At 51.9% G+C, this 12,503-nt stretch overlaps 1 long non-coding RNA gene across 2 annotated transcripts in view; it reads left to right on the plus strand.

Annotated features, from left to right (window-relative positions):
• LOC139764661 (uncharacterized) overlaps positions 1-12,503 on the plus strand; it is a 114,760-nt gene that overhangs the window by 28,168 nt on the left and 74,089 nt on the right. The gene's annotated exons all lie outside the window — the stretch shown is intronic.

A 12,503-nucleotide genomic window follows, 5' to 3' on the forward strand; every position in this document is an offset into this window, starting at 1 on the left:
CACAACCAAGGACCACAGAAACCTCCCACTGACGCTACACTACCAAGGACCACAGTAACCTCCCACGGACACTACACAACCAAGGACCACAGTAACCTCCCACGGACACAACACAACCAAGGACCACAGTAACCTCCCACGGACACAACACAACCAAGGACCACAGTAACCTCCCACGGACACAACACAACCAAGGACCACAGTAACCTCCCACGGACACAACACAACCAAGGACCACAGTAACCTCCCACGGACACAACACAACCAAGGACCACTGTAACCTCCCACGGACACAACACAACCAAGGACCACTGTAACCTCCCACGGACGCTCGGGATTTCCCCGCTACTTCCCACCCTGGGAAGTAAGGTCAGTAGGGTTGGTCGACATATCAGGTTAGAGACTTGTTTTAGACGTGTTTCTGTGTGTGTGGGGGGGGGGGAGGTGGAGGGAGAGGGGTGAGGAGAGGAGAGAGTATTATCAAGGGAAGGGGTAACCGGTGAGAGGTGTTAGGGGAAGGGTAGTGAGAGTGACGGGGGGGGGGGGGGATGAACGAAGTTAAGAGTTTTTCTTTATTGTTTACCGGACAGACACTGATGCAGTGTTACGTCATTTACTCACACGGTACGAGACAGTACCGTGTGTGTATGAGCATAAGCCAGAAGGCACGAGTGAAGGTGAAATGTGTGTGTGTGTGTGTGTGTGTGTGTGTGTGTGTGTGTGTGTGTGTACAAATTATGCAACAGTGCACAACAGTGGAGGGTGGTAACGTCTCTTGTCTCACTCAACCTGGCAGACAAGCAAGGCCGGAGGTGTTGCCTGGAGCCCCTTACTCACAGTCAAGGTCTCTGACCATACCATCCTAGGGTTACGCTACGTAGCGCCACATGCTCAGTAACGCTACGTCACACCACATGCTCAGTAACGCTACGTCACACCCCATGCTCAGTAACGCTACGTCACACCCCATGCTCAGTACCGCTACGTCACACCCCATGCTCAGTAACGCTACGTCACACCACATGCTCAGTAACGCTACGTCACACCACATGCTCAGTAACGCTATGTCACACCCCATGCTCAGTACCGCTACGTCACACCCCATGCTTAGTAACGCTACGTTACACCACATGCTCAGTAACGCTATGTCACACCCCATGCTCAGTACCGCTACGTCACACCCCATGCTTAGTAACGCTACGTCACACCCCATGCTTAGTAACGCTACGTCACACCACATGCTCAGTAACGCTACGTCACACCACATGCTCAGTAACGCTATTTCACACCCCATGCTCAGTACCGCTACGTCACACCCCATGCTTAGTAACGCTACGTCACACCACATGCTCAGTAACGCTATGTCACACCCCATGCTCAGTACCGCTACGTCACACCCCATGCTTAGTAACGCTACGTCACACCACATGCTCAGTAACGCTACGTCACACCCCATGCTCAGTAACGAGCTAGGGCGGGCCTCGCTGACAGGGAAGGCGTTACGACACAAGACGCCTGACGAGTGTCAGTCACACCACCACCCACATTCCCCCACACGCCTGACGAGTGTCAGTCTCACCACCACCCACATTCCCCCACACGTCAAGACAGACTCGCCATGCTCGAGGGATGGCTTAACCTCCCCACACCATCAGACACGTACACACTCGGACCTCAAGTGCCACGCCCCGTGGCAGGTGTTTGATCAACCTGATGACATATGACAGCCAACAGCACCTGGGGCAGATGTACCTCACCCTCGTAGACCACTCGGCCCTCACTACCCTAGACTTAATCCTCGGAAGTGAGGGAAAATGACACCACAACATCCACACTAAGGTGACCCCCCCCCCCCTCGAGTGTAGCGATCATATACACCACGATGGTTGGTTGTATACCAACCACACCAGTCCTGGTCCCCCGGCACACTGTCAACACGCACCACACTGGGATTTACTTCAAAGGAAACCAAGGACCCTGAACTCCCCTTCGTAAACCTGGAAATGGAAGAAGACTCAATAGACATGGGACTCGTAGCGATGACACTTAGTAACGATGTCAGGCAACATGAACCAGACGCCGTCACAACACACACCTGCCACTCGAGAGATTACAGATCGAAACGCCACATCAGGAACGTAGCGGCCGACGCCCACACCCACCTGTGGAAGTATACCCCAGGACCAGTGAGGTAAATATCTGCAGACGACAGAAATGCAGACGACAGAACCATATCACAGGAAACGCTGGGAAAAGACGGCCAGAAGGTCGAGAGAAATTATAGGAAAACTGGAGCTGAATTTGTCTGCTGGGAACGCTTCGAGACAGCATCAGACGTGTGGGTTGATGAGAACACAAGCGCAGAGGAACCAGGGTAAGACGGACCGATTTAGGAACGCGTGGAAGTCTGGCCTTGAGAAATCCCACCTGAAGGACATATTAACAACATCTCCAAGCGAAGACAGGAAAGTCTGAGACTGATTGACCGACGAGGACCACAGCAAGAAAACCAGACCCACACTGAGTCATAGACTCCTTGGTGGCACCCTGGCAGGTGCCTCTCAATGAGAACAGACAGACAATCAATGAAAAACGAATCCCAGAATAAAAAGACTAGCAAAAAGAAAATTAGGATATATATGACCACAAAAAGGCCACCTTCAGTCCCGTGTCGATATATCCACGCCCAAGCTGAACACGCGATACTTTCCCCCAGACAGAGTCAAGGGTGCCCACCTGGACAGCGATGGGACCAAATCATGGAATTCCTGATACTGAACCAAAGAGTTATGGCTCTTTGTCTCACTCCGACGAATGCCACGGAAAATATGAAGAATAATAGTTATACCTCGATCCCCCAAAGAACAATAGTCTTTGTACCCTTGATCACTCTAGCTTCCGATGGGTTGCGAGCTTGACCCCTGGATTCTAGGTCACTGCAGAAGAAATGGTGATCACCGGAAACCTGGAATGAACTGGACATTTATAGGAAGAGACAAGTACGTCTTTCCTCAAGGTGGGTAGCAGCGGCCACCTGTATTTCGATTGTCACAGCTGATCACGCCACACAACACACACACACACACGGATCACCTCACCAATAACCGCGAATACAGAAACATCACCACACTTCCCATCAGTAAGCGGGGTTCCACAAGGTACCTTCTTGTCACCAACGCTGTTTAAAACCCAACACAGGGACCCCCCCCATCCTCACAGCAACCTCTTTCCATTGGAGAACATGAGTGTTGTTGACATCTTTATTACTCAAAACAACACCGCCTCGAGTATTTATGTCGAGTATCAGGCTCCTTGAACATAGTAATCCAGCCTCAGCCGGACGCACTCAACACCAGCGAGCGGGGACACCGAAGCAAAACAAACATTAGCAAGCATTGCTGTAGCGGCGCTGGGAGGAGTGAAAGTTAGCGACATATTTATAGAAGGTAACAGTATACGACACCAGAAGGGGTGTGGGTAATGCTACACCACACACACACACACACACACACACACACACACACACACACTGACATCACAAGGTTTAACTGCAGATCATATGAACAGGACGGTGGTAAAGGTAAAAAGGTAAAAAAAAAAAAAAAAAGCAACCCTGACAGGTGCACACAGCTTATAGCACCTTCAGGAGAAGCAAAAACTACGTAGGGTAGAGGCTGCCGTGCTTCCTGTATGATACTACTTCCCACTTCCCACTCACCTGGTCAGGAAATCACGGATTGTGTTACTGTGGAGGGGATGAATAAGGCTCCGTCATACATTGATGTTGTGGTACTGTGGAGGGGATGAATAAGGCTCCGTCATACATAGATGTTGTGGTACTGTGGAGGGGATGAATAAGGCTCCGTCATGCCAGATGTTGTGGTACTGTGGAGTGGATAGAATAGAGTGTGATGCCTAGACATTCCAAATACTGACGACCAACTCCTTCGACTTATCATAAACCCGATAGATACATAGTTAAGGGAAGCAGCACAGAAGACCTGACAGTTAAGAACACAGACTAGATGAATAGTGGACACGTGGAGAGCGACACAGACGTGGAACACCACATCTGGTTCCCAAGGAGCCTCCGTGCCCTGAGAGAAACCCCCAGTCATTCCTCTATGTACACAGTGGACAGCTCCTGGCTTTCCTTTCTGAGCCAACATACGGCATCGCTACACACACACACACACACACACACACACACACACACACACACACAGTGTGGCGGAGTGTAAATAGACGCAGCATCAAAGATATGCGTTCACACACACACACACACACCAGCCACACGCTTCAGCAAACCTCACTCTTATCTGTGTTTCTACCACTCGTGACCCACCCACTCATTCCTACCCCATCCTAACCACCCATTTAAGAAATGATATACGAGTTGAAGGGTCGTCTCAGAGGGGATGGTATACTTATGACAAGGGGCAACACATCTCACAAGACACGCTGACTTTAAACACACATGAACCTACTGGCCGGCCTGTGTGCCGTCGAGGCTGTGGACAGAGTCGTAGATAGACCACTCCACGAAGGAGGGTGTGTGTGTGTGTGTGTGTGTGTGTGTGTGTGTGTGTGTGTGTGTGTGTGTGTGTGTGTGTGTGTAGGGATGACACATGTGTCGTGGCATTGTCGTTGCTGGTTGGTTAGTCAGGGTAGCCGACATTTGTATGACCCAGGGTGAGGCGCTGGAGGACTGGCACGATGCCTCAGTGGTGCCCGTTTGTTGAGGCAAGAGGGTACGGTATGGAATGCTTGAATTCCAGAACTGTAGGTCTGCTTAGTAAGTTCTCTGGGAGGGTATTGAGTGAGAAGGTAAAGGCATGTACAGAGCATCGCACTGGGGAGGAGCAGTGTGGTGCCAGAAGTGGTAGAGGATGTGTGGGATGATGTATTCACTCTCAGGAATGTCCAAGTCTTTGACCACAAAGTTTACAGTTCACACGGTTAACATCTCCAGTTAGGCCAAAGCGCCAGTATTACCTATGGCCTGGCATTAATGTAGCAGTTACAACATCATGTAATCTGCTGGTCTTATTACTTTCTCCAAATACATGTTTTACTTGACACGTTCCGCTGTGATGGATGTGTCGAGAAAAATATTTGGAGAGAAGAGAGAGTGATTTGTAGGCGTCATTTATGTTTTTGGGGGAGAGGGTATGATCGGAGTAGCAGGGAGGCACTGTAGACGCTGCTGCAGGAGGAAGGTTGCTAAATGCAGCGGGGTTTTTTTTACTGGGATAGAGTCGTGTGTGCGACTAGGAAGGGTGCAGGGTGAATGGCTCCAGGTGAAGGTGGGCGTGCATCAAGGAGGCATGATGTCACCGCGGTTATTTAATGTGTTGGTGGACGGGGTTAGTGAGGGAGGTGAAGGCAAGGCTATATGTGAGGGTCGGGTGTGTGGGTCGGGCTAGCGAATCAGCTGCAGTTTGCAGATACCACGGCTGTGGTGCTAGACCTCAGAGGAGTTGCAAGACATGGTGGCTGAATTCAGAGGAGAGTGTGTGTGTGTGTGTGTGTGTGTGTGTGGAAGAAGAAAGCTGAGAGTAAATGTGAAGAGAAGCAAGGTAATGAGTGGTCGCAGGTTTGTTGGGCAGGATGGAGTGGGTGTACATTTTAATGTGAAGTACTTGGAGAAACTAGTGTGATTTTAAGATGGCAGAGGCTGGAACCATGGAGGCTGTAGTGAGACATTAAGAAGGAGGGGAAGCTAAAATCGTAGATACAGTAGGTAATGACAACCGTGATGGTGGTGAGGTCATCTCCACTACGGCAAAGATGTCTGAAGGTACAGTTACTCCTTCAGTAGGTACAGTTACTCCTGAAGGAGTAACTGTACCTCTGAACTATACTCTTAACTACACTCCTGAAGGAGTAACTACAGGAAGACACTGCTGGTGTGGGTGGTGGCGACATGACGAAGAGGCTAGTCCCACCGTGAGAATATTAGCCCAGGAAAATACCGGTCCAGCAGGCTGTGTGTGTGTGTGTGTGTGTGTGTGTGTGGCGCGTTGATTTGGTTACATCGGATGACATGGATGTGAGGAGGGAGTCCAAGTGGTGAGGCTGGCTGTGTGCCACAGGATTTTCCTTCATCCTGTGAGGCAAAATGAAGGATTGTGGTCCCCCTTAAACAAGACGGTGTGAGTGCTGTTCACCCCGGCAGATAGGTACTTAAGTTACGAATAACCTGGTGATCAGGGGTCGATAGTCAACACCTGGATAATTGTCCTCCTTAGGAGGATTATGTGTACACTCGAGGGTCGTGAACTCTGACCTCAGGCAACGTGTGGGAGATGGTGGGGGGACTGTGTCATGCCTGGCCCTGTGGCAGAGGAGGTGAGCATTGAAGGGACGATGTCCAACATGTCACGTCCGAGTGAGGAAGCCATAGACGGTGTGAGATGGCGGGGTAGTAGGAAGGCTGGCGATGCAGGACCTCCGGCAGGGCGCTCCATGAGGGAGACAGATAGACAGAGAGACACAGACAGACATGGCGACGACGGACGTGACGTGGATGGAAATATGTTTCATTTTCGAAGATACTTCATGAACGGAAAGACACAAGGTCGAAGCTGCGCGCCGTACGGACCCGCTGGCAACGTGTTCTTCATCGCTAGTGTGAGATGCATGTGAGATCTCTCGTGTCTCTCTGCTGATAACCGTCTCTGGCATCTCTCCTTCTGTTGGTGGCGCGTCCCGGATAAACGACCAAGCACCATTCCCAGGGAAGAACCCGTGAGGGAACCTCCACCATGACATGGTCAGGACTGTGCCTGATGATCTCAGGTTCGCTGCACGTGTCATGCCGCGGGCAGAGGTGGAGAGCAGGGAGGAGATTGCGAGGTGGAGAGCAGGGAGGAGATTGCCCACATGCCACACTGCTGTCCGGCTCCCGGGTATGCTCGCTACGACACTCTCATAAAAAACTAAACAGTGGACTCGTGTGAGGCTGTATTAAGATAGAGAAAATATTTACTGGTGCTGGGAGGAGGGTAGTAGGACTGGTGTATGTGGTGTGGTAGGAGGGTAGTAGTACTGGTGTATGTGGTGTGCTGGGAGGAGGGTAGTAGTACTGGTGTATGTGGTGTGCTGGGAGGAGGGTAGTAATACTGGTGTATGTGGTGTGCTGGGAGGAAGGTAGTAATGCTAGTGTATGTGGTGTGCTGGGAGGAGGGTAGCAGTACTGGTGTATGTGGTGTGCTGGGAGTAGGGTAGTAATACTGGTGTATGTGGTGTGCTGGGAGGAGGGTAGTAGTACTGGTGTATGTGGTGTGCTGGGAGGAGGGTAGTAGTACTAGTGTATGTGGTGTGCTTGGAGGAGGGTAGTAGTACTGGTGTATGTGGTGTGCTGGGAGGAGGGTAGTAGTACTGGTGTATGTGGTGTGCTGGGAGGAGGGTAGTAGTACTGGTGTATGTGGTGTGGTGCGTAGGAGGGTAGTAATATGGTGTATTGGTGGTTGCTTGAAGGGGGTAGTAGTTCAGGAGTAGTTTTGTGTGGTGTAGGGTAGTAGCACTGGTGTATGTGGTGGTCTGGGAGGTAGGGTAGTAGTACTGGTGTTTGTGGTGTGGTAGTAGGGTCGTCAGGTACTGGTGTTATGTGGTGTTGTTGGGCTGGAGAGGAGGGTAGTAGTACTGGTGTATGTGGTGTGCTGGGAGGGAGGGTAGTAGTACTGGTGTATGTGGGTGTGCTGGGAGGAGGGTAGTAATACTGGTGTATGTGGTGTGCTGGAGGAGGGTAGTAGTACTGGTGTATGTGGTGTGCTGGGAGAGGGTAGTAGTACTGGTGTATGTGGTGTGCTGGAGGAGGGTAGTAGTACTGGTGTATGTGGTGTGCTGGGAGGAGGGTAGTAGTACTGGTGTATGTGGTGTGCTGGGAGGAGGGTAGTAATACTGGTGTATGTGGTGTGCTGGGAGGAGGGTAGTAGTACTGGTGTATGTGATGTGCTGGGAGGAGGGTAGTAGTACTGGTGTATGTGGTGTTCTGGGAGGAGGGTAGTAGTACTGGTGTATGTGGTGTGCTGGGAGGAGGGTAGTAATAATGGTGTGTGGTGTGCTGGGAGGAGGGTAGTAGTACTGGTGTATGTGGTGTGCTAGGAGGAGGGTAGTAATACTGGTGTATGTGGTGTGCTGGGAGGAGGGTAGTAGTACTGGTGTATGTGGCGGGCTGGGAGGAGGGTAGTAGTACTGGTGTATGTGGTGTGCTGGGAGGAGGGTAGTAGTACTGGTGTATGTGGTGTGCTGGGAGGAGGGTAGTAATACTGGTGTATGTGGTGTGCTGGGAGGAGGGTAGTAGTACTGGTGTATGTGGTGTGGTAGGAGGGTAGTAGTACTGGTGTATGTGGTGTGCTGGGAGGAGGGTAGTAATACTGGTGTATGTGGTGTGCTGGGAGGAGGGTAGTAGTACTGGTGTATGTGGTGTGCTGGGAGGAGGGTAGTAGTACTGGTGTATGTGGTGTGCTGGGAGGAGGGTAGTAGTACTGGTGTATGTGGTGTGCTGGGAGGAGGGTAGTAGTACTGGTGTATGTGGTGTGCTGGGAGGAGGGTAGTAGTACTGGTGTATGTGGTGTGGTAGGAGGGTAGTAGTACTGGTGTATGTGGTGTGCTGGGAGGAGGGTAGTAGTACTGGTGTATGTGGTGTGCTGGGAGGAGGGTAGTAGTACTGGTGTATGTGGTGTGCTGGGAGGAGGGTAGTAGTACTGGTGTATGTGGTGTGGTAGGAGGGTAGTAGTACTGGTGTATGTGGTGTGCTGGGAGGAGGGTAGTAGTACTGGTGTATGTGGTGTGGTAGTAGGGTAGTAGTACTGGTGTATGTGGTGTGCTGGGAGGAGGGTAGTAGTACTGGTGTATGTGGTGTGCTGGGAGGAGGGTAGTAGTACTGGTGTATGTGGTGTGGTAGTAGGGTAGTAGTACTGGTGTATGTGGTGTGCTGGGAGGAGGGTAGTAGTACTGGTGTATGTGGTGTGCTAGGAGGAGGTAGTAGTACTGGTGTATGTGGTGTGCTGGGAGGAGGGTAGTAGTACTGGTGTATGTGGTGTGCTGGGAGGAGGGTAGTAGTACTGGTGTATGTGGTGTGCTGGGAGGAGGGTAGTAGTACTGGTGTATGTGGTGTGCTGGGAGGAGGGTAGTAGTACTGGTGTATGTGGTGTGCTGGGAGGAGGGTAGTAGTACTGGTGTATGTGGTGTGCTGGGAGGAGGGTAGTAGTACTGGTGTATGTGGTGTGCTGGGAGGAGGGTAGTAGTACTGGTGTATGTGGTGTGCTGGGAGGAGGGTAGTAGTACTGGTGTATGTGGTGTGCTGGGAGGAGGGTAGTAGTACTGGTGTATGTGGTGTGCTGGGAGGAGGGTAGTAGTACTGGTGTATGTGGTGTGCTGGGAGGAGGGTAGTAGTACTGGTGTATGTGGTGTGCTGGAGGAGGGTAGTAGTACTGGTGTATGTGGTGTGGGAGGAGGGTAGTAGTACTGGTGTATGTGGTGTGCTGGGAGGAGGGTAGTAGTACTGGTGTATGTGGTGTGCTGGGAGGAGGGTAGTAGTACTGGTGTATGTGGTGTGCTGGAGGAGGGTAGTAGTACTGGTGTATGTGGTGTGCTGGGAGGAGGGTAGTAGTACTGGTGTATGTGGTGTGCTGGAGGAGGGTAGTAGTACTGGTGTATGTGGTGTGCTGGGAGGAGGGTAGTAGTACTGGTGTATGTGGTGTGCTGGGAGGAGGGTAGTAGTACTGGTGTATGTGGTGTGCTGGGAGGAGGGTAGTAGTACTGGTGTATGTGGTGTGCTGGGAGGAGGGTAGTAGTACTGGTGTATGTGGTGTGCTGGGAGGAGGGTAGTAGTACTGGTGTATGTGGTGTGCTGGAGGAGGGTAGTAGTACTGGTGTATGTGGTGTGCTGGGAGGGTAGTAGTACTGGTGTATGTGGTGTGCTGGGAGGAGGGTAGTAGTACTGGTGTATGTGGTGTGCTGGGAGGAGGGTAGTAGTACTGGTGTATGTGGTGTGCTGGGAGGAGGGTAGTAGTACTGGTGTATGTGGTGTGCTGGGAGGAGGGTAGTAGTACTGGTGTATGTGGTGTGCTGGGAGGAGGGTAGTAGTACTGGTGTATGTGGTGTGCTGGGAGGAGGGTAGTAGTACTGGTGTATGTGGTGTGCTGGGAGGAGGGTAGTAGTACTGGTGTATGTGGTGTGCTGGGAGGAGGGTAGTAGTACTGGTGTATGTGGTGTGGGAGGAGGGTAGTAGTACTGGTGTATGTGGTGTGCTGGGAGGAGGGTAGTAGTACTGGTGTATGTGGTGTGGTAGGAGGGTAGTAGTACTGGTGTATGTGGTGTGCTGGGAGGAGGGTAGTAGTACTGGTGTATGTGGTGTGGTAGGAGGGTAGTAGTACTGGTGTATGTGGTGTGCTGGGAGGAGGGTAGTAGTACTGGTGTATGTGGTGTGCTGGGAGGAGGGTAGTAGTACTGGTGTATGTGGTGTGCTGGAGGAGGGTAGTAGTACTGGTGTATGTGGTGTGCTGGAGGAGGGTAGTAGTACTGGTGTATGTGGTGTGCTGGAGAGGGTAGTAGTACTGGTGTATGTGGTGTGCTGGAGGAGGGTAGTAGTACTGGTGTATGTGGTGTGCTGGGAGGAGGGTAGTAGTACTGGTGTATGTGGTGTGCTGGGAGGAGGGTAGTAGTACTGGTGTATGTGGTGTGCTGGGAGGAGGGTAGTAGTACTGGTGTATGTGGTGTGCTGGAGGAGGGTAGTAGTACTGGTGTATGTGGTGTGCTGGGAGGAGGGTAGTATACTGGTGTATGTGGTGTGCTAGGAGGAGGGTAGTAGTACTGGTGTATGTGGGTGTGCTGGAGGAGGGTAGTAGTACTGGTGTATGTGGTGTGCTGGGAGGAGGGTAGTAGTACTGGTGTATGTGGTGTGCTGGAGGAGGGTAGTAGTACTGGTGTATGTGGTGTGCTGGGAGGAGGGTAGTAATACTGGTGTATGTGGTGTGCTGGGAGGAGGGTAGTAGTACTGGTGTATGTGGTGTGCTGGGAGGAGGGTAGTAGTACTGGTGTATGTGGTGTGCTGGAGGAGGGTAGTAGTACTGGTGTATGTGGTGTGCTGGGAGGAGGGTAGTAGTACTGGTGTATGTGGTGTGCTGGGAGGAGGGTAGTAGTACTGGTGTATGTGGTGTGCTGGGAGGAGGGTAGTAGTACTGGTGTATGTGGTGTGCTGGGAGGAGGGTAGTAGTACTGGTGTATGTGGTGTGCTGGGAGGAGGGTAGTAGTACTGGTGTATGTGGTGTGCTGGGAGGAGGGTAGTAGTACTGGTGTATGTGGTGTGCTGGGAGGAGGGTAGTAGTACTGGTGTATGTGGTGTGCTGGGAGGAGGGTAGTAGTACTGGTGTATGTGGTGTGCTGGGAGGAGGGTAGTAGTACTGGTGTATGTGGTGTGCTGGAGGAGGGTAGTAGTACTGGTGTATGTGGTGTGCTGGGAGGAGGGTAGTAGTACTGGTGTATGTGGTGTGCTGGGAGGAGGGTAGTAGTACTGGTGTATGTGGTGTGCTGGGAGGAGGGTAGTAGTACTGGTGTATGTGGTGTGCTGGGAGGAGGGTAGTAGTACTGGTGTATGTGGTGTGCTGGGAGGAGGGTAGTAGTACTGGTGTATGTGGTGTGCTGGGAGGAGGGTAGTAGTACTGGTGTATGTGGTGTGCTGGAGGAGGGTAGTAGTACTGGTGTATGTGGTGTGCTGGGAGGAGGGTAGTAGTACTGGTGTATGTGGTGTGCTGGGAGGAGGGTAGTAGTACTGGTGTATGTGGTGTGCTGGGAGGAGGGTAGTAGTACTGGTGTATGTGGTGTGCTGGGAGGAGGGTAGTAGTACTGGTGTATGTGGTGTGCTGGGAGGAGGGTAGTAGTACTGGTGTATGTGGTGTGCTGGGAGGAGGGTAGTAGTACTGGTGTATGTGGTGTGCTGGGAGGAGGGTAGTAGTACTGGTGTATGTGGTGTGCTGGGAGGAGGGTAGTAGTACTGGTGTATGTGGTGTGGTAGGAGGGTAGTAGTACTGGTGTATGTGGTGTGCTGGGAGGAGGGTAGTAGTACTGGTGTATGTGGTTTGCTAGGAGGTAGTAGTACTGGTGTATGTGGTGTGCTGGGAGGAGGGTAGTAGTACTGGTGTATGTGGTGTGCTGGGAGGAGGGTAGTAATACTGGTGTATGTGGTGTGCTGGGAGGAGGGTAGTAATACTGGTGTATGTGGTGTGCTGGGAGGAGGGTAGTAGTACTGGTGTATGTGGTGTGCTGGGAGGAGGGTAGTAGTACTGGTGTATGTGGTGTGCTGGGAGGAGGGTAGTAGTACTGGTGTATGTGGTGTGCTGGGAGGAGGGTAGTAGTACTGGTGTATGTGGTGTGCTGGGAGGAGGGTAGTAGTACTGGTGTATGTGGTGTGCTGTGAGGAGGGTAGTAGTACTGGTGTATGTGGTGTGCTGGGAGGAGGGTAGTAGTACTGGTGTATGTGGTGTGCTGGGAGGAGG

This window comes from Panulirus ornatus, chromosome 50 (genome assembly GCF_036320965.1).
Source record: "Panulirus ornatus isolate Po-2019 chromosome 50, ASM3632096v1, whole genome shotgun sequence".
Taxonomy (NCBI): Eukaryota; Metazoa; Arthropoda; class Malacostraca; order Decapoda; family Palinuridae; genus Panulirus; species Panulirus ornatus.